We start from the raw sequence: 20855 nt of genomic DNA, 5'->3' as shown, positions 1-20855 counted from the left end.
TTGGGCTAAGAAAGCCTGCTGCCAGTAAGATCTCGATTTTCTCCTCCAAGAATGAAAGTGTGAGGGGATAAAAAGAAAACGCTGGCTGACAGTCTTAACCTTCTAACAATAGCATGAACTTCTGCCTACTCAACCTGGGTCCACAGCTTGGGGAAGAAGAAATTCCAGCCCCTAACCTTCATTCAACCCTCAGCCTCACTCTACAAAGAACTACGTGTTTGGACATTTCAGGACCCAGATATAAACTCACACCTGTTTTCAAAGAGACTCGCCCTAAGAGGTCTAGTGGCTCTTAGGCTATTTATGGAGTATGCAAGAATTGATTCATTTGCTTCCCCAAGGGGACTCTTGGCCAAGCCCCATTTGGAAAGCACCCCTGTTGCCAAGGACTACAGAGCCAGTTGTGCTAAAGCAGTGGGGAGGTTTAGCCCAGCTTTATCTGTACTGAACCAGACTCCTAAACACAAGAGGTCGTGTATTGTGTGTCTTCTAAATACCAAACATAGAAGCAAAATAATATAGCTTTCCTGTCAGGGGAGAAACCCTGAACTGTAATATAGAAGGAAAATAATATAACCAACCTGTGAGGAGAAAGCCCTGTGCTGGAATACAGCTTATGTGTAGAAAGGCGAAACAAAACTGAAGAGGAAAGATGAGATGCAGCCCTCTTCTGCTGAAAAGTAATATTTTTAAAAACAATATTTTCAGTTAGGTAGAAAAAAATATTAAGTCAAAAATATTCGTATTACTAGGTGTCTGTCTTGTAACAATGACTGTGAATAAGTTACTCTTTTCTAATATGATTCTATTAGCTTTTATGAAATCCAAAAGTTTTTTTTTTTAATTTTTTTTTTATTTAGTAAAGGTTACCTCTCCCACTGACAAAAACTGGAAATGAATATAAAAGCAGGATTACAAATTAGTCTATTTCTAGTGACTATCACCAAATCACTGTATCATTAAGTTTTAAATCCCACGCGGGAATGAAAAAAACCAGGAACCAGTAACACATAACTGTTCCACACGGAAAGTTGTGGCCCAAAGCAGAAACTTCAAACTCCTATTCCCTCCAAAAAAAAAAAAAAGTGAAAGCCGTTTTCTGCCGGGGGGGGACACTCCCTTTAAAACCCCGCCGGAGCCAAACAAGCACGGACCGTTCCGTCCACGCTGACCTTCGCCGTGGACGCCCTGGTCCCCACGCAAAAGAGGGAAAGTTCCAGATGGCTGAAGCCAGGGACAGTACAGGGAGTCCACAGACCTCTCCTCACGCAATGTTCTCAGCTGCCGAGCTGACTTCCAAAAGTGCCTTGCTCTTGGAGGGAGTTGATGGGGGGCGGGGGAGAACCCACATAAATATATAAAAATAAAAAGACGAGACCCTCAGCCCAGCATACTCCAGCGACTAAGCTCAAACTTGTAAACGCACACACATCACACAGCCGAGCGCGCGCCCAGAGAGTTTGCAAACCCACAGCAGAAAGAGCTGAGAGAGCTCGCAGCGGCTGGGAAGACTGGACATGCATCCGCTGCGCGGTCCCCTACCTCTCCTCTCAGGGTCACAGGGGCCCCGTGTCACGGAGGAGCGCTGCCCGCGGTCCCGGGAGTGAGCTCCGCAGTCTGGGCAGCCCCCCTGAGCAGTGAGCAGTGGCCAGGCCCCGGCTGGGCTGCGCTCAGGAGCTGCCCCAGTCAGATTTTCCAGCGCCAGAGCTGCAGCCAAGTCCCTGCCCATGCCTGAAGAATTTCCTGAACAGCATTCCCGTTCTTTTTTTTTTTTTTTAATTTGCCTGCTTTGAAACCTTACTCTTCAATCAGGCTCTGTCGGCAGAATCGCAGCTACTAGGCTGTCTGCAGCCATCAATAGGAAACATGTGTCCAACAGCCCTGGAGCCCCTGCGCTCCAAGTCAGATGGCTGCTTCTAGAATCCGCTCGGGTTTTTCCAAGCATTCCCCACGCATGCTGTGTGCTAGGAGTTAGAGAGAAGTCCCTTCTTCCCCTTCAACACTGTCCCTTTATAAGGCTCTGCTTCCATGAAATCTTCAGCTGACCCCTGTCATCCCCCCCTCCTCTCCCCAGCTACCTCTTGCCAGGATATGCAGCCCAGTGCGGCTGCGAGGTTGCAATTCCAGTTTGATCTCCCTGCCTGCCCCCTGCCTAAGTCTTTGCTCACAATTTCAGTTGCTGGAGGGAGAACAGTATTTTTAGCATTTCCAGACTGGCTGGTTTGGCAGAGCTGTCCTCTGAACCTGATATACACACCTCCCAAAGCTAAAAATAATGCAGACTTTTTTTTTTCCAGGCACTTCTGGTGCTCTTTGCTCCAAAACTGGTCCCAAACGCAACATTCAGTGGCTTGTGGCAATCAGTGCGTGCCATGGTGATGTGAAACGGGAGAATGAACCTTAATCCAGAAGGCACACTAATTCTGTAAACTTCTGACTACTACTAATAATTATTCTCTGGGTGACAGTCCCTTAAGATGTCTGGCTCACTTCTGCGGGATTCTGTAGTCTACAGTTGGCATTTCCATTTTCCTATCCTAAAATAAGAGGAAACCTCCAAACATATGAGGACACCCCTCTTCTTCCAAATGGAAATCCCCTATCTTTAAAGAGGCAGAGCTAAGTTGTCAAGGTAACATTGCAGAAGAAGACTTGGTTTAAAGAGAAATCATCCATTTGTTTTGAGCTTTCTCTTTTTCATCATTGGCATTAGCATTTAACTAAGTCACACACCATTAACAACATTTTCTTTCTTCTTTGCCTATTTCCTTTCTAGTTTCTCTTCCTTCCCTCCCTCCCTCTCTACCTCTCTCTCTCTCTTTCTCTCTCTCTCTCTCTGCTAAGAATTGGCTTGCTAGATTTTAAGTGCTGTGTGTTCCAGAGGGACAGTTGTAAATCATGAGACTCAGTGGGGTTTAGGCTTAGCATAAAATTGTGGTGGATTCTTTTAGCCTAGAGAAGTAGTGTGTGTGTGTGTGTGTGTGTCCTGTGTGTGTATGTGTGTGTGCACACACATGTGCATGTAGGGGTGCACGCATGTGATGGAATGCATGCAAGCATCTTGGGTCAGGATGCAATTACAGAATTTGAGAATTTTGGAGCAAGAAGAAAACTGAGGGACCACCCAATCTTAAGAGTTTCTAGCCTTCATTGTGCACAGGGAAAAGGATGCCCAGAGAGAGGAGTCATTCATCCAGAGTTGCCAAGGCATTTTATGCTCCGGCTAAGGCTAGAAAGGACGAATTGTGTCCCTGCTCTTTGTGTTTCTCTCCTGTGGTCTGTTATAGGAAGGTGACATCAACCATTTTCTGAGGTGCAGGCCTATAATCAGATGGCCTGGGTCCAACCTTCCCTTGCCACTAACTAGTTATCATCTCTGGTCAGTCTGTTCAATCTCTCTGGACCTTTGCTTCCTCACCTAGGAACGGGAAAAATAATAGGATTGACCTCATAGGAATGGTTGAGAATTCAGTGGGTTAATCATCTGTTGTTTTATCCTTGCCTAGTAGAGACTTATCACTTCAAACACAGAAAACTGACCTAAAGCCTACCCCACAGCTACTTTTTATTTATTCCCTAAACAGAACAGCAGGGTCTTTCCTAAAGATCAACTCTCAGGCCAGGACAACAGTGGAATGAAATCTGCAGTCAGTCACAGGAGGTTGGAAAAGTGCCATTCACAGGGAACTAGGTTTTCCCTCAGTACCTTAAGAGCTCAGCACTGCCATTCTAAAAATAGACCTTTAGCAGTTGCAATCCCTAAATTAGTGCATCGTCCAAAATTAATGACAGCAAAGTAAAAAAAAATCCCCAACATTGAGGAGGAAATCATTCTGAGAAAACACCTGCATCAAGTTCTAAGAAAGCAGATTTCTAGCTGTGGATTCTGGGGCTCCACAGCCTCTGTGTCACAGCCAATGGGACCTCATAGCCAACCAACCACCAGCTATCCATTAATCATGTATGTTGTGCGTGACTTCCTCCAGGAAAGCAGAAGCAGTAGTTCAAGTAGTTATTCATCTCATGTGTTGTTTTACACGTTTATGGAGTTAAAAAAAATAACAACTGGGTTGGAGAAATGGCTTAGCAGTTAAGGTGCTTGCTGCGAAGCCTAAAGACTCGTGTTCAACTCTCCAGGTCCCACATACGCAGGCATCTACAGTCCGATTGCAGTGGCTGGAAGCCCTAGTATGCCGCTCTCCCCTCCCCTCTCTCTCATTAAAAAAGACAGTGTGTTGGGCTTGCCTCAGAAAAAGGAAACCTCACTAGATAAGCCAGGCTCAGATTTGCACAAGAGCGTTACAGGACATAAGCGTTACAGTAACTGTGACCTTAAAGGTCCCCCAGAGGTTGCTCCTTAGCCCATTTCAGGGTAGATGAGCTCCAGTTGCATTATAATGAGATTTAACAGTTGAGAACATCACTCAGTCGTGCTCGTCTTTAGAGATATTATCTAAAACCTGAAAATAACACCAAAAGAGAGTCATGATCCTTCTATGTCATATGTGGAAATGATTGAACAGATTCACTCTCAAAGGAGATTTTTTTTTTTTTTTAAGAGAACAGGCTAGATTAAACTCCCTCTTTCCTAGGGTATAAAGACCCAAGGCTTAGGAAAGTTACCGGTTGGCAGGGGGAATTTCTGTCTAATGTAATGAATAATTTCTCAGCATAAAAGAAAACATAAGCCCACATGTGATGGTGTATCAGCATTTTCTTTTTGTATCAGGTCTACAAGTTTCATGCTAACGTTTGTTTATCAACACTCCTTGTGTATATTGAACTCTTAAGATCCCCTTCTAACTGGTCTTAACATCATACCTTTTTCCTCATCAATTAATGAGTCAAATGAAACATATTTTCCTTATATGTTTATATAAAACATGCTTTAATTTGTTATATTCACTTCCATACAGTGTGGGAGCTAATGCGTAGTATCTGGCACCAAGCAGATGTTCAAGGTACATGAGCACCTTAAATATTCGGTACTACAGCACTTGGTCATGACCTCACTTTCACTGACAAAGTCAAATATATATATATATATTTATTTATATATAATATATATATATTTATATATATATATAATATATAAATTATATATATATATATTTATATATATATATATTTATATATATGTGTGCATGCGTGTGTGTGTGTGTGTGTGTGTGGTGTGTTTTTTTCAGAAAGGGCTCTGTGTGGTTCATCTTGAGCTACATGATCATTGCTGAGCAAGTGTCTGACCATGAGCATGGGACTTTCGTATTGGCCACACGTGTTTTACATGTTAACCTGGGAATCCAAGAGAGAAAGAGGAAGCTCCATCTTTACCACAGTGGTGGGATACAGCTACCAGGAACTGAGCAAAGAAGGAAGGCACACTGAAACACAGTACAGTCTAAGGATCACAGGTACCTAAGGCATGCTAAAGTATCTTGCTCATGGAAGGAGCTATTATGAGGCAGTATTTATTCAAAAGATAGGAACCGGATGCACTAGGTAAAAACAACAACAAACATTGACTTAGGCATGAATTCATGCTAGGTGACTGACATAGCAGTGTGATAATAGCCTTTTATTTTTGCATTTGTTCCATGAGTAATCCTGGTGGCCAGTAACACCCTGCTTTTTCTCTTCAAAGGGACAGCCAATCCAGAGCTACCTGTCCATGGCCAAGGACAGACCAGTCTGGTTGACTCTGAGGGAAATTTTCCATGAAAGGAATCTGGCCTAAAATGTATGGCTCAGTGTCCAATCAGTGACCCATGGGTTGTGAGAATCTCTCTATTGGCCAGACACACTGTCTAAGCTGAAGTCATCTTCAATTTTAGAAATTCAAAAATATACATGGTCCACAGGAAAAGCTTCTGAAGCTAAGTCATGTTGAGATAAAACCGGCACATGGATAACTAATTGAATGTGAGTAGTAATGGAGTTTATCACAAACATACCTTTATAAGCACCATTAATTTAATAGCATGAAGAAACATGGATATAGCCGAATAGACAATGCCATGTGTTCTTTCCTTTTCACTGTAAAACACTGGTCAATTCTTTTGAATTTCGCTTTGGCTCTTAATTTCCCTTTCCATTATATTTCTTGAAAATAAGCTCTTGGAATATCACATTTTTATTTGGAAATAAAATTTATTGATCAATAAAAATGGGCCAGGCTCCATGCCATATAGAAAAGAGTAAAACCTGTGCTTTAAAAGTAAATGGCACCACTTGTTTTTTTTTTAATCTTTATTTTTATAGTACATCAGTGCTCAGTGGTTAAAAAACACAACAAAACCACTGGGTGTAGGCATTGCACGTTGATTATAAGCCTCATGAACAAAGAGTGCTGCTTGAAACTGAAATCCAGGCCTCAAAATTCCGGCTATCAAAGCTAGTCATTATCAAAAAAATCAATACATTTGATTGTTCAAAGCTTTATCAATATGTAAGAGACAATTCATAGCTAGCATATTCACTGAGACACAGGACATTTCATAAATGCTCAGTATTTCACTCGCAGTGCATGCCGTGTGTAAAGCAGGTACTGTGGCACACTCACAGAGCCCTGCTAACAAGATAACGATTTCCAAAACTCCAAAGTGGCTCATGATAGCATATTGCTAGGTGTAAGACAGTAGAGCAGTAAATGAAAACTTGAAATGACTTATAAGGGACAATTAAAAACTGCCGCTGTGAAGTGACAGAGCCAGGGTCACATAGACAGAGATCAGAGGAGGTGCAGAACAGCTCTTATCTTGTCACACGTTGCTGCCTCCTGAGCCAAGGACTATATATCTCGAGGTGATTCATTCACCTGGGAATTTCTGCTGGGTTTCACTTCCCAAAATACAATTAGTATCCCCAAATGTTTGTCTGTTTAGCTACTACTCTTCTTCCACTTAAGAAGCCAGGAAGTCCTTTTTCAGATTTGTAAACATCATGTTAAAAGTATCTAGATAAAAAAACTAGATACAATTATAAAAATTAAAACATAGCTTTAATTTCCAAAGACACAATATTGTTATTCTAATCAGTAAAAATTGTCCTTTATACTTTTAACTCCTCTCAGCAGATCACTAAATACCTGCTGAAACGAATGGAAGTAAAACACACACAACTTTTCTCATTTGTCTTTGGATGGTGTGACTTTCCCAACAAAGTTTATTGAACAAAATTTCTTGTCCTTATTGTATAGTTTTAGCACCTTTATTGCTTGAATAAGCTATTTTTGGATTTATTTCTGTACTCCACAATCTGCTCTATGGTGTATATACTTAAACTTAAGAACAGTACTATGCCATTTTGATTACGATAGAGTTGTAATACAGATTATGTGCATGTTTGTGTGCATGTGTGTGCATACTCCTGTATGTGCATGCATTTGTGTGCACATGTATATGGAGCAAAAGGACATCCTTGGGAATTATTTCTTAGGAATGACATTCACATATTTTGGACATAGTATTTCTCACTGTCCTGAATATAGGCTATACTGGCTGACTAAGGAGTCCTAGGGATCCTGTGACTTGCACATTCCTACCATTGGGATTAAAAGCCTGTACAAGAAACACATTGCTTTTCAACAGTGGCCCAGAGGTTAAACATAGGTGCCCATACTTGCCTGGTCATCATTTTACCAACTGACCCAACTCCACAGACCTCTGTAAGTAAGTTAAAATGAGGAAATGTGATATCTTTATTTATGGCTTTTTGTTGTTGTTATTTAAGCTACTACAGTTATTTCATGCCTTTTGTGGTTCCTACCAACTTTATGATTATTTGTCCTTTTTATGTGAAAAAAAGACCATGTATTTTCTTAAAATAAGTTTTAAGTAAACAAGTCTTATATATTTGCTTAAAATTATTCTAGGTATTTATTATTTTTTAAAAAAATTTTTTGTTGTTTATTTATTTGAGAGCGACAGAGAGAGACAGAGAGAGAGAGAGAGAAAGGGTGCGCCAGGGCTTCCAGCCACTGCAAATGAACTCCAGACGTCTGCGCCCCCTTGTGCATCTGGCTAACGTGGGTCCTGGAGAATCGAGCCTCGAATTGGGGTCCTCAGGCTTCACAGGCAAGTGTTTAACCGCTAAGCCATCTCTCCAGCCCTATTTATTCTTTTTGATGCAACTTAAAATGGTACTTTGTTTTTTTCCTTTCCTTTTCTTTTCTTTTCCCCTCTGATTACTTTTCTTTTGCCTTTCTTTTCCATCCAATTCCATTGTTTCTTTCCTTCTCTTTTTCTTATTTCTTTCTTGCTCATTCTCTCTCTCCCTTTCCCTGCCTCTCTCCACTTCTTCACTTACCTCCCTCCCTCTCTTCTTCCTTCCCCTTCCCTTTCCTTCACTTGACACTCCATTGTTAATTTGTAGAAATTCAACTATTTTATATGTTGATTTTTATATCCTAAAAACTTAATGAATACATTTAGTAGTTCTAACAGTTTTGTGACTGCATATTTTGGATTATCTATCTGTAACATAATATTATCTACAGAGACAATTTTACTTCTTCTCTGATTTATGTGCTTTTAAAATATTTTCCTTGCCTAATGTCTTTGGCTATGAAAACCTATATCCCTCAGGGAGAAAATGTTTAAAGAAATTTTACTACTTGGTAAGAATCCTTCCCCCAAGTAACAAACTTTACAATGGATAAAGAATTTGAAGAGAAGTTTTTACGAAGAAGATAAACAATGGACCAGCGGGGATAACACGAGATGTGCTAGGTTACACACTCTCACACCTTCTAGAATGAGTCTTCTGAAAAATACAAAAAAAAGATAACACTCTGAAGCTGAGGAGAGGAAGAAAGCCTGTGTCTTGTTGGTAGGAATATAGAAGGATACAACCATTATGTAAGGCAATATAAAGTGTTCTCCAAAAATTGTCAAAATTGTGACATCATATAATTCATCCATCATGGCATTATTCCTTACCTCCTGACAAGATGGGAAACCAGTATCTGTCAACAGATGGATGAACAGATTAACAAGAGTTGATTGGAACATTCATGCTGTTATGGTTTGAATGTGTCCCTTATAGATCCAGGAGTTAAAGGCTTAAGTCAGAACCCATTGCTACTATCCAATTAGTAGAATCTTCAGGAGGTGGCATCTAGCCCCTGGAGTGGATGCTCAATAGTTAAAGGCATTTGTTCTCAAATTCTACTGGCCCACAGTTAAATTCTCTGGTAACCATATAAAGCCAGATAAATAAAGTCATTGTACATGTGGAGTTTGTAGTAGCAAGAGGCCCTAGCATACCTTTCTCCCTCCCTCCCTCCCTCTCCCTCTCTCTCCCTCTCTCTCTCTCTTTCTCTCTCTCTCTCCCTCCCTCCCTCCCTCCCTCTCTGTACTCCCAGCACTTGGAAGACTGAGGAAGGAGGACTGCTTGATCCCAGAAGACTAGCCTGAGCAAGTACCAAAAACAACCTTTTCTGATATTTCCTGATTAGCTTAGATCTTTGGTCACAGAAATGGGTAGACACAAAACCAATTGTTACATGCATACAAAGAAAGGGAGGAAGGAGCAGCAAATGGTGCCAAGCTGTGGTATCAATAGTTATCCTATCTGTGGAGTGGAGAGTTTAATATAAAACATGATTACATTGTAGCAATTTTGATTCAACAAGATTCATCTTAAAATTTAGATTGACTGAACACTGTGCTTAATGATCTAACTGTTTACTGATACCCATCTGAGTTTATTATGCTGTTCAATCATTGCTGAACTAAACTTCAGAAGCTGAAAACTTTCAAACTTCTTTATTAATTAATAGAGACTTCATGGCTTGAGTCTCACATCTTTGAAGTTCAACTGGAATAGGCTTCTCAGTATTGCAGGGATCTTCCTCTGGACTCCACATCTGTTTATGTTTAATTAATTTTAAATCCATGGCTAAGTCTGTTTTATCCCTAAGAACTGTTGCCTGTAACTAAAGGGTACTATAGCTGTTTCAACATGGTGTACAACTTTGAAACCCACTGTTGGGTCAAAACATCCAACCAGAAGCAACCTGTGGAGCAAACAGATTTATTCTGGCTTATCATTTCAACAGAGAGTTTTATCAAGGTGGGGAAAGATGAAAGGCAAGACTGTAGGGCATCATGTCTTGTCAAAGCAGGAAGGAAGCAGCAAGGGTAAGCTGAGCTAGCATTGGCAGGCCAGGCTGAAACATGTGAGCCCGATTCTCCCAACCCCACGTGACACACCTTCTCCAGCAAGGCTCCCCTCCCCAAAGCATCACTAGCTGTGGATGAAGTAGGAAGCTTAATCACAAGCATATGAGCTTTGGACGGTATTTTATAATTAAACCAGCACAACCAGCTGAATGGCCATAGAATGCACTTCTGAAGACTTCAGGAAGTATATACAAAGATTTCCAATATGACAGCTAAGATGCCAAAATGTTTAATAAAAGAAAATCAGGATGCCAAAATCCAGGCTGTATTTTAACACATATTTTCACTGAAGCCAAAATGAATAGCATGCACAAATCCAGAAATGGGTTATATTAGTAGAGACTGCTAAAAGTTGAACCTGGAGTATACTCTACATAAATTTTAATAACTCAATTATTACTAGAGTTTATTTAATGACAATAGCAATTATCTTAATGGTCTGTAACCCCCAGTATCTGGAAGTTTATGAATCTACATTATTATTCCTGTAAGCAACATCTTCAGCCTCGAATAATCAGAAAGTTTCATGCCCCAACTATTGCTTCTTGTAACAGTTCTCAGGTACTTGAATCCATGTCAGAAAACTTAACTTTATTGGATCTATGGTGTGTGATGACAATTGGAACTGGACGTGCTCTGTCAGCACGGCATTTTTATATAACCAGTGCAGCAAGAGCCACCAAATGCCCAGAAGGTGGCTGATACTTTAATTACAGAATTTTTCTTTACAAAATCTTGTGTGGTTGGAACCAATTCAAGGGTTGGCACTTTTTCCTTTTCTTTTCTTTTCTTCTTTCTTTCTTTCCTTTTTTTTTTTTTTTTTTTTTTTTTAGTAAAAACCAGATAATGAATATGCTGGATTTTACTGCTTGCAAGTCTCTGCTGTAATTACCACTTCCAACTGCCATAGCATTTAGGCAGCTGTAGAGAAAACACAAACACCCAAGCCAACAAAACATGCCTTTCTCTGATGAAGCTGTGTTTATAGACCCTTACATTTGAATTTGATGTCTTGAAATATTAATTTTCTTTTGATTTGTCCCAATTATTTCAGTGTGTGAAACCTATCCTTAGGTCATGAGCCTTAAAAAGCAGATGAAAAGCCAGATTTGGTCCCGGGGACAGGACAGTAGTTTGCCAGCTCCAGAACTATCAGAAAAGAGAAGCAAACTGAAACTCATAGGAGCTCAGTTACCCATGGAAGCACATGGCTCTTCTGATTCTCCCATTCTGGCTTTGATTCTCATGTCTTGCCTCTCTCTGTGTGCTCATTTCTAACCAGTGTCTAACTAACACTTCAAAAGCTTGACAAATGAGAAGATTATGCCCAGGCAGATAAGTTTCTTATTTGGGTAACAATGAACTCAACTCTAGACGACTGTTTCTGGTGCAGGTTTTATTTCATCTATAAGAAAGTAGTTTCTGCAAAACAAAATGAATGCATTATGCTTATATACATGCACTGAGACTTAAAACACAAACATGTTAGCTTTCTTCACACCACACAATTCACTAATATACTGTAGAATCAGTAAGCAGTTTTTTTATACAACATTTTTGTTGTGAAAATCTCAAGTGACTACTGAAGCCAATTACAATGGGGGAAAAAATGGTAAAAATAAAGTGAAGCAGAAAAGAGGTGAGAGATGCAGTACAAATTATGGTCTGCAATCTGGTACCAGCATAAGGGTGAAGGAGATCAACACAGAGAACATTCAAATCCTACCAAACCAGATATCCAGAGACAGAGAGGCTCCCAAACCTCATCACTTAAGTAGACCTAAAATGAATACAATTCTCTTTTATGGTTGGATCTTCCAAATTCTAAGAGCAATGGCTTCACAGTATCAGATGTAAGGCAATAGGTGTTCCAAACTCACACATCAGTTACCAGCCAGTACATGTTAAGTGAATATGAGGACACTCCACAAACTTTCAAGTTAGTAGAGAAAAGGAGAGAGTAGAAAGAGGAGAAAAGTGTCAGAGTCATGAGGGGCAAAGTTAGATATGTTGCAAGAGCATTCCCCACTCTATCCTTGGACTTGCTTTCCCTGGTTTAGTGACTCATGGCCACAAACAAAAACATTACATGGAAAATTCTAGAAAAACTGCATGTGGTTCTAAGTAGTATTATAAGGCTATACTGCTTTTTTTTTTTTTTTTTCTGGGCATGGTGACATATACCTTTATGAGACGGAAAGAGAGAGAGAGAGAGAGAGAGAGAGAGAGAGGGAGGGAGGGGAAAATGGTGCACCAGGGCCTCCAGCCACTGAGTCTGAACTCCAGACACATGCGCCCCCTTGTGCACATGTGTAATCTTGAGCAGGCATCACCTTGTTGGTCAGGCTTAGGCAGGATCTGGGGAGTTGATCATGGGCCTGTAGGCATTGCAAGCAAACAGCTTAACCACTCAGCCATCTTTCCAGCCCTATTCTGCCTTTTTTAAACAGCATATTGTTATAATCATTCTCCCTAATTCATCTTTGCTTATATCTTACTGTTTCTAATGTGTGAGTTAAGTTTGGTCATAGGCACACATGGGATTCTATACTCGCTAGGGTTTCATACATTTGTGGAGAGTCTTCAAATGATACAAGTGGATAAGGGAGCAGCTACTGTGCAAAGGCTGGGGACACACTATTCGGAATAGATAGGGCTGGCAGAGAAGGGTCATAAAAATCAAAACAAATATGGGTTCGAGGAGAGGAGCTGCTAAAGGCTTTATAGATAAACTAAATGGAAAGTGAGTTAAAAAATTACAAACAAAATAGTTATTTACTCAGGGTGTACGGAAAATGGACTTTGATGATGATAATTATAATGAACTTTCATGAAATAACCCTTTCCCTAGTGTCATATTAATTATTATCTTATGTTATGTATTGTGTACAAAAGCCTTATGATTTAAGTCCTGGAATTATCTGCATTTATGTGAAGAAACTGAAGTACAGAGAGGTTAAATAAATGCTTCAAACTACATTGTGGAATGGAGGATAAGAGAATCAGGAGGATTCTGTTCAAGCATGGTTGGCGACAGTCTGTGTCCTTAATTGCTATGTGAAACTGCTTCGCAACGCTATTAATGAATATGAAATTGAAGCAGGGCAGTTTCATGACTTATCATTTCAGATAGTAATGGACTTATGTAATGCTAATGGTACTTCATAATCTTTAACATGCATTTTCCCATGCCATGATTCACATAGGTTTCAACATTCTTGAATGGGAGCTAAAGGATATCTTTCCCCAAGTATATAAAGTAAAGAAATTTATGTTCCAAGAAGTCAAGTGACTTCCTTGAAGTCACAGAGCTGGTCAGTGTTGTCTCTATCTATGTATCTGAGAACTCCAGCCCTGCCGTCTATACTGAAATGTCTACACTGAAAAAAATGGCGGGGGGGGGAGGGAGGGGGGGTAATTTTAACTTCTCAGAACCTTGCTCAGCATGGAGTCATGTGGCCTGCACATATTTGTTTGCTGAAGATACACGTGCGAGACATGTGGCTTCCTCCCAGGATACTCACATCTGAGGAGCAGCTCTGCCGTCACTGTCTGAGACATCAGGGCAAGGTGCAGGTACTTTTCATCCACAGGTAATCACAAGCTGATTAACTATCATCTCTCCAGAACAAATATAATTAAAACCCCTCTGTGTAGCATTTGCTAATTTCAAGTAATCAACAGATATCATCAAACAGAGTCAGGAAGAGATGTACCCCATCAGTTCTCATTAATGGGCAAACACTGGCTCCGGCACAGCAGTGAGTGAAAGCAGGAGTTTTGTTTTTAAATAGTTTATTTACTTGAGAGTATGGGTGCACCAGGCCTTTCCACCACTGCATGCTGCAGACACATGCACCACTTTGTGTATCTAATTTTATATGGTTAGGGGGGAATAGAACCCAGACTATTACTCTTTGCATGCAAGCACCCTTATAACCATTGAGCCATCTCTCTAGCCCAATACTAGATTTGATTAGTGTTGCTCAGCACTTTGCCAAAGAAAAATTGTTTTAACTGATGTTAAATGACACCCTGACTGGCTGGGTACTCAAGCAAATAACTGAGATAGGGTTTCCAAGAGATGACCATATGAAGATGCACTGGTCTCCCAGCAGCATCAGGTAGCTAATAGATTGATAGCTAGAGTGGAAGGGATCCACCATCCATCAACAGATAAATGGTTAAGTGCATGTGGGCATCCACAAAGTACAATATTTTTAAGTTTTATAAAGGAATGAGGGATGGAGAGATGGATTAGCGGTTGGGTGCTTGCCTGTGATGCCCAAGGACCCTGGTTCAAGGCTCGATTCCTCAGGACTCATGTTAGTCAGATGCACAAGGGGTGCACACATCCGGAATTTGTTTGCAGTGGCTGGGGGCCCTAGCACACCCATTCCCTCTCTCTCTCTCTCTCTCTCTCTCTCTCTCCTTCTTTCTCCCTCTGTCTGTCACTCTCAAATAAAAAATAAATTAAAAAGAAAAAAAAGGAATGAATTTTTGACATAGGCTGCAACATGGCTGAACTTTAAGGACATCAGGCTGATTGAAACACAACACACACCGTATGTATGAGGTACTGCATAGTCAAGATCATGGAGATAGAAAGTAGGATGGTGGTTGTGAAGACTGGGGAAGTGGAGGAATTTTAATTCCTTGAGTATAGAGTTTGAGATTTAGATGAAGAGAATTCTGGAGGTAGTAAAAAACAAAACAAAACAACAACAACAACAAAAAACATGATGAAGGTACTTCACATCCCCAAAACTGACACATGACATCATTACTACTTCAGGGTTTGCTGATGCGTGGGGTCCACAACAGTCCAGTGGTTGGAGGCAGAACAGAATGGACATAAGTAGGTTGGGGGAGGCTTAGGATTAGGAAGACAATTGAGTACAAGAAACAAAATTCTACTCAAACAATCTGGTAACATGTGATTTTCATTAACAACAAAGTCCCTAAACAGATTTCATGTGTTCCTAAAACAAATTCATGAAAAATATTTGAGGTATCACATATATCCATTATCTATTCTCAGCCATTCTATAGTATTTACATATTTCAAAATATCATGCTGAACCCTATTAATACACATGATTTTACTTGTCAAATAAAAACAGATACCATATGAAGAAAAAGAACTAAGCCATTTCACACACACACACACACACACACACACACACACACACCATAAGTTTTGTTAGAAAATCTGCTTTTTCTGTTCATGAGAGAACAAGGGAGGATCAAGATAGTAAATTTTACATTATACAGACTTCACTACCACGGAAAGGTAAATGGCTGAGTGATTGAATCAATGACTTTGGAGTTGGTAAATAGAAGTTCGGGGACCAAATCTGGCCTTCTGCCCATTTCTGTAAATAATCTTTACCTGAAACAGCAGTGCCTATCTCCTCAGATAGGTCTTTCACTGAGGCGGCCGTGCCACTTCCTCAGGTATGTCTTGGGCTTCTCTGAAACACAGTGGCAGGGCTAAGTAGTTTACAAATAACCCAGGATGTTTACTGTCTGACCTTGCATAGGCAAAGCTTAATTACTACCCGTATCAGGACAGAAATGAATGTGAATCCAGATATGATCAATGATTTTAGAAACATGTTTACTTAAATTCATGTCTCTTTTTTGCTTTGCATGTCAACATTCAACTTAAAAGAAAATAAAAAGAGGGGCGAGTAGATACTAAATACTGAATGCTAAAATCAGCTTTAGTAAAGAAATGTATAGTCAATAAACAGTGTACATAAATCTATTTCTGAAAACATGTGATATTGCAATAGTTACTACTATATATTTAATATGGACCAGTGGTTACACTTGATTCTTCATGCCATTTTTCAGTTAGTCTTTATCATTGATATAGGAGGCAGGTGCTACAGAGCCATCTGCTTTAGAGTGGTATGATTAAGGCTCATAGACCACAGGTACCTTGCACATTATACATAGGTGGGTAAGTGTTGAGCAGCATTAGAACTCAGATCATCGGACAATCTTTCCTGGTTTTGGTGATTCTAGAGAGTAACCCACTAGAGAACTGTGCGGCAGATACTCAATGATGAATATTGTGACTACATGGCTGTGTCTTGCTGCACAGTAGAGGAGAACACGAGGCCACATGTTGGTCTCCCTGGGCTCTCATCCTTCCCCGACTAGACATACGCCTTGGGCAATACGTAACCTCACTGGCTCGGCGTCCTCACCTGCGGAGTGAAGGCCGCAGCAGCGCCTGAGCTTCAGGACCCGTGTGAGGGTTTTCGGGCTCCTAGTCCTCTTGGCGCAGGGCCCACCAGTAAGTGCTGTTCTACTTGCCCTTGACAGCTGATGGCTTTCTTATTCTCCTAAACCAAAGTCACGCCGTTTTAAGCATTTTACCTTTGCCCAGTAGCGCCTGCCCTTCCCCCCTTCCTTCTCCAGATGCAAATCACATTCATTTCTCAGCCCTTGAATAAGTGGATAAGGACTTGATTCCATATACTTTGGTGTATCACACACTATTAAAGCGATGACAGGTCCACAGGCTGCAGAACAGAGTTTCCCAAAGAATTCTCAGAGAAAAGCAGAATGAAGTCAAAGGAAGAAGTCCTCAGGCAAATTCACTGCAGAAGCCAACTGAGTACATGTTAAATAAGATCCTTAATATAGGAGTTTTCAGCATTTTGTATCCAATGTGCACTGTGACTCTCAAAGACATGAGTGTACAGAAAATATAAGCTTCCATGTGTTGGCAGAGTGTGTTTTAGAACTTATTATTTTTTATGGCTTTGGTATTTTGGGGGCTTCTTAAATTTTTGATACTTGGACTGTGTGTGTGTGTGTGTTTGTGTGTGTGTGATTTATATAGGTAAGAGAGAAACAGGGTGTATGGGCATGCTAATACCTCTTGCCACTGCATACAAATTCCAGATACATGTTTTACATTGTGCATCTGGCTTTATGCAGGTACTGGGGAATTGAACCCTTGCCAATTTGCAAGCAAATGCCTTTAACCATTGAGCCAATCTCCCCAGTCTTACAACTCAATTTTATGAGAAATACTTATAAGATCCCAGGTATACAAATATATAAAGTAGGTACACGAATCAAACATTGACTGGTAATAAATCCTAAGAAAAATTATTTTAAACAATTCTTTAGTATACATGTAATTTTACTATTTGTTAGAAAAAGCAAATTTGCATACAAATAAATGGATGTGCTTCTAACAAAATACGAAGGCATAATAATTTGTTACATGCTAAGCAATGGTGATAGGAAAATATTAAAGTCTGTTTTCTGGAATTAAACCATTCATTTCTATAAGAGCAGAAAAGATTTTATGCATAATAACACACTGAAATTTACAGCATGAAATAATCATGAATCTGAGCTGATGTCTTTCAGGCAGTAGTCATTAGTATTACGAGGCTTCAGAGCAGGCTCAGTGCTGAGCCTGGATGTGGTGTGTCTTGCACTTAGGCTGGAGTGATTGTCAAATATGCAACATGGGTGAACACCCTCAGAAACGGTTCAGATTCATTACACATTTGATTTTAGTTGTATTTTTGGTCATCATAGGTTCAAAACCCCCACACTCAGTTACATGACCCTTGGTCATGACCTACAACGCAACATATTTGGGGAAATCTCTCACTGTAGAAGAAATACCATGAGCTAACAGTTCCTTATCTTACATCAGGGTAATCTTATCATTGAATCCAGCTCATAACAACCTGGCTGACCCTGGGCTAGAGATGTAGGAGTTAAAAAAAAAAAAAAAAAAAAAAAAAAGCTTTCTGAGTTCTATCCTTTGTGTAGAATTAAAAATGGATTAGTCATGAATGGTAAAAGTGGGTAGGGTTATAAAGTGGTATCACTGGGCCTGGTCTGTAGATTGAACCAGGGAATAACGTTCTGATAGAACTGAAGTACAGAACATATATTAAAGCATGTGCTGGGATCTGGAAGAGTCCAAAATGGATGGCCTGAAAACATCCTTTCCATAGAGTCGAAATTGATATTTTACTCCCCTCTAGGGAAACACAGAGGACAGCTCTTCTGAATGTTTTTATTGATGATTTTCATATATGTACATAATGTGTGTTTTGATCCTAACCCCCTCCTATTTTCCCATTTCCTTCTTTTGTTCCTGTCTCAGCCTCCATTATTCCCTTTCCCCTGAACTGAAGTCCCTTTTGCCAACTAATCTTTCTCTCTCTCTCTCTCTTTTATTTTTTTGGTTTTTAGAGGTAGAGTCTTGCTCTAGCCCAGGCTGGAATTAGTCTCAGGCTGGCCTCAAACTCACAGAGATCCTCCTACCTCTGCCTCCCAAGTGCTGGGATTAAGGGCATGTGCCAACACCACACATGGCTTCTTTTTTCTTTACAAACAGTTATTTTGAACTTCAGTCCCATGAAGTCACCAACATGACTTGTCACTGCATGCTGTTCACTGTGCTGGAGGCTCAGCACCGACTCAGGAGTAAAGTTTCACTGGTTCCCTTTTGGGCAAACACTGAACATGATGATGTCCTTCAGGGTAATGTGTCACACTGTTTTGAAATGTAAACACTCAAAACACACAATAGAATCCAGAAAGGCTGCCAAATAAAGTTAATTTAAAGCAGGCAAAGAACCATTTTGTCCATGTAAGGATCCAGCTTGGAACAGAAAGCAATCCTAATGATTCAAATGAACAGTGTGTAAACTTTCAGAACCACTGTGTTAGTATTTTATATGACAAGTGATGGACTCAGAACTTTTGCTTTCCATGGGTCTTTGACAACTCCACAGAAGAATTCAGTGGCAGAAATCTCCCAGAACTTTTTACCAAAGTGACATACTGTGTCCTTTCATGGCAACTCTCCTGCATATCCTTATGTCCCAAAAATGTTGTGAAGCTCACAAAAAGATTCCCAGAGGCTCTAAGATAGCTTTTACACTTTGAGATTCTCTTAGCATTCAAGTAATATATTAATGGTTTACTGTAACTCAGCATGCACATCCAAATAAAGGCTACCAACATTCTTTCTATAGTTCAAATGCAGTACCTGGAACTTGATGCATGTTGCCTATCTCTATTCGTTAAAGCAGTATCAAAAGAAGGTGTGTGTGTGTGTGTGTGTGTGTGTGTGTGTGTGTGTGTGTGTTAGTAAAACCAAATGTTGTCCCATCAAAAGTATTAGAATGCCAATGTAACAATACTAATGGCAAAATGCAACAGTACTAATGGTAGAATATTTAAAAGGTAATTAAGTTACAAGGGTTCTACAGTCATGGATAAAATAGGAAATATTAGAAAGTGACTAATGTGGCCCTCTCTTCTTTCCTTCTCTTTGTCCTTGGATTATGTTTTGATGCAGCAAGAAGTCTCTGGCCCAGTGGCCCCATCCTTCTATTATAAATCCTAGCCTCCTAAACTATAAGCAATATACTCCTGTTCATTATTTTGTCTCTCTTGTTCACTGCTATGTTGGCCCTTTAACATCTGGTGCATGATCAATAAATGTTGCATAAACAAATGAACACACAGGGACAATTCTATACTTATATTTCCTCCTCATTAACAACTACCCGTCCTGACAGCTACCCCACTAATTGGTCCTAGTTCAGCAATCCAAATGCTTATTAATCCCTTGTCAGCAGTTTTCTTCCAAATAATACTAACAGTCCTCAAATATGTCTCACATTTATTTCTTAACTTTTGTCTTCACACAACAAAATCCTTACAAAGCCATTGCATGCACATACACAAATTAATGATGTAGGAACATTAAGCATATTATAGTTAAAATTAGAAATCTATTCCCTAAATAAAATAACTGGAGTGCAACTCAGCATTTCCCATGAGTACATCTAAATACCTTCTCCCAATTCCAAACATGTATGAATCATAATGTCTTATTTATGTCTTTGATGCTGTACCAAATATGTGCAAAATAAAAAGTAGTAGGTTGAGGATGGCTAGGAAGTCATAGTGTCTGGAGGGTTAGGTGAATGGTCACGCTGTGAGCCCAGTCAGGAAGGGAGAGAGAGGGATAGAGACAGAAACAGAGAGAGATGATGGTGCCAAGCATGGTTTCTTCTTTTATATAGTCTGGGATCCCAGCTCATGTAAATACCTAGAGGTTTGTTTCCATGGTGATTCTAAATCCAGTCAAGTTGACAATAAGGATTAACCATCACAATAATTATCTACTACTTTAAGGTTGAGCATTAGTTTTTAAAGCATGGCTGGCCACCAACATCATTTGAGTGTTTCTTAGGACTGAAAATATTCACATGTCACATAACAACAGTATTGCATTTTGAGAAATACATCATTATATAACTTTATCACTGTAGGAACATTATAGAGATATTTACACAATCCCTGATAGTGTGCCCTATTTGACACACACAAGCTTTATTGTGCTGTCTATTCTCCTGGGCTACAACAACACCCAGTATGTGGTGTTACTGAATGCCTTAGGTAACTGAATGATATCAAAGAGAAAAGATATGGTGAATAAGATAAAACAATGGAACATTTGCATAAGGCACTTAATATGGATGAAGGTTCTAGAAATTGAGCTGTCCTGGGTGGGTTTTCCAGTTAGTAGCAAGTTAAAATGGAGACCTAGGGCATATTAGTGTAGAATTTAATCCACACTGTATATGAAGGTTACACTAAATTTATTTA

The 20855-nt window shown here is 39.9% G+C and overlaps 1 protein-coding gene across 2 annotated transcripts in view; it reads right to left on the bottom strand.

Moving 5' to 3' along the window:
• The window catches only part of Sgcd (sarcoglycan delta), a 538890-nt gene that overhangs the window by 368077 nt on the left and 149958 nt on the right, over positions 1-20855 (bottom strand). Inside the window, exon 1 of one of the 2 annotated variants that reach the window (XM_004657469.2) lies at positions 1543-1913. The exons of the other annotated variant lie outside the window; for it this stretch is intronic. The gene's annotated coding sequence lies outside the window, so the exon portion shown is untranslated. Of the gene's footprint in view, positions 1-1542; positions 1914-20855 lie in introns of those variants that run through there. 2 annotated transcript variants of the gene reach the window in all.

This window comes from Jaculus jaculus, chromosome 6 (assembly GCF_020740685.1).
Source record: "Jaculus jaculus isolate mJacJac1 chromosome 6, mJacJac1.mat.Y.cur, whole genome shotgun sequence".
NCBI lineage: Eukaryota > Metazoa > Chordata > Mammalia > Rodentia > Dipodidae > Jaculus > Jaculus jaculus.
This window is presented reverse-complemented; position numbering and strand designations above follow the sequence as displayed.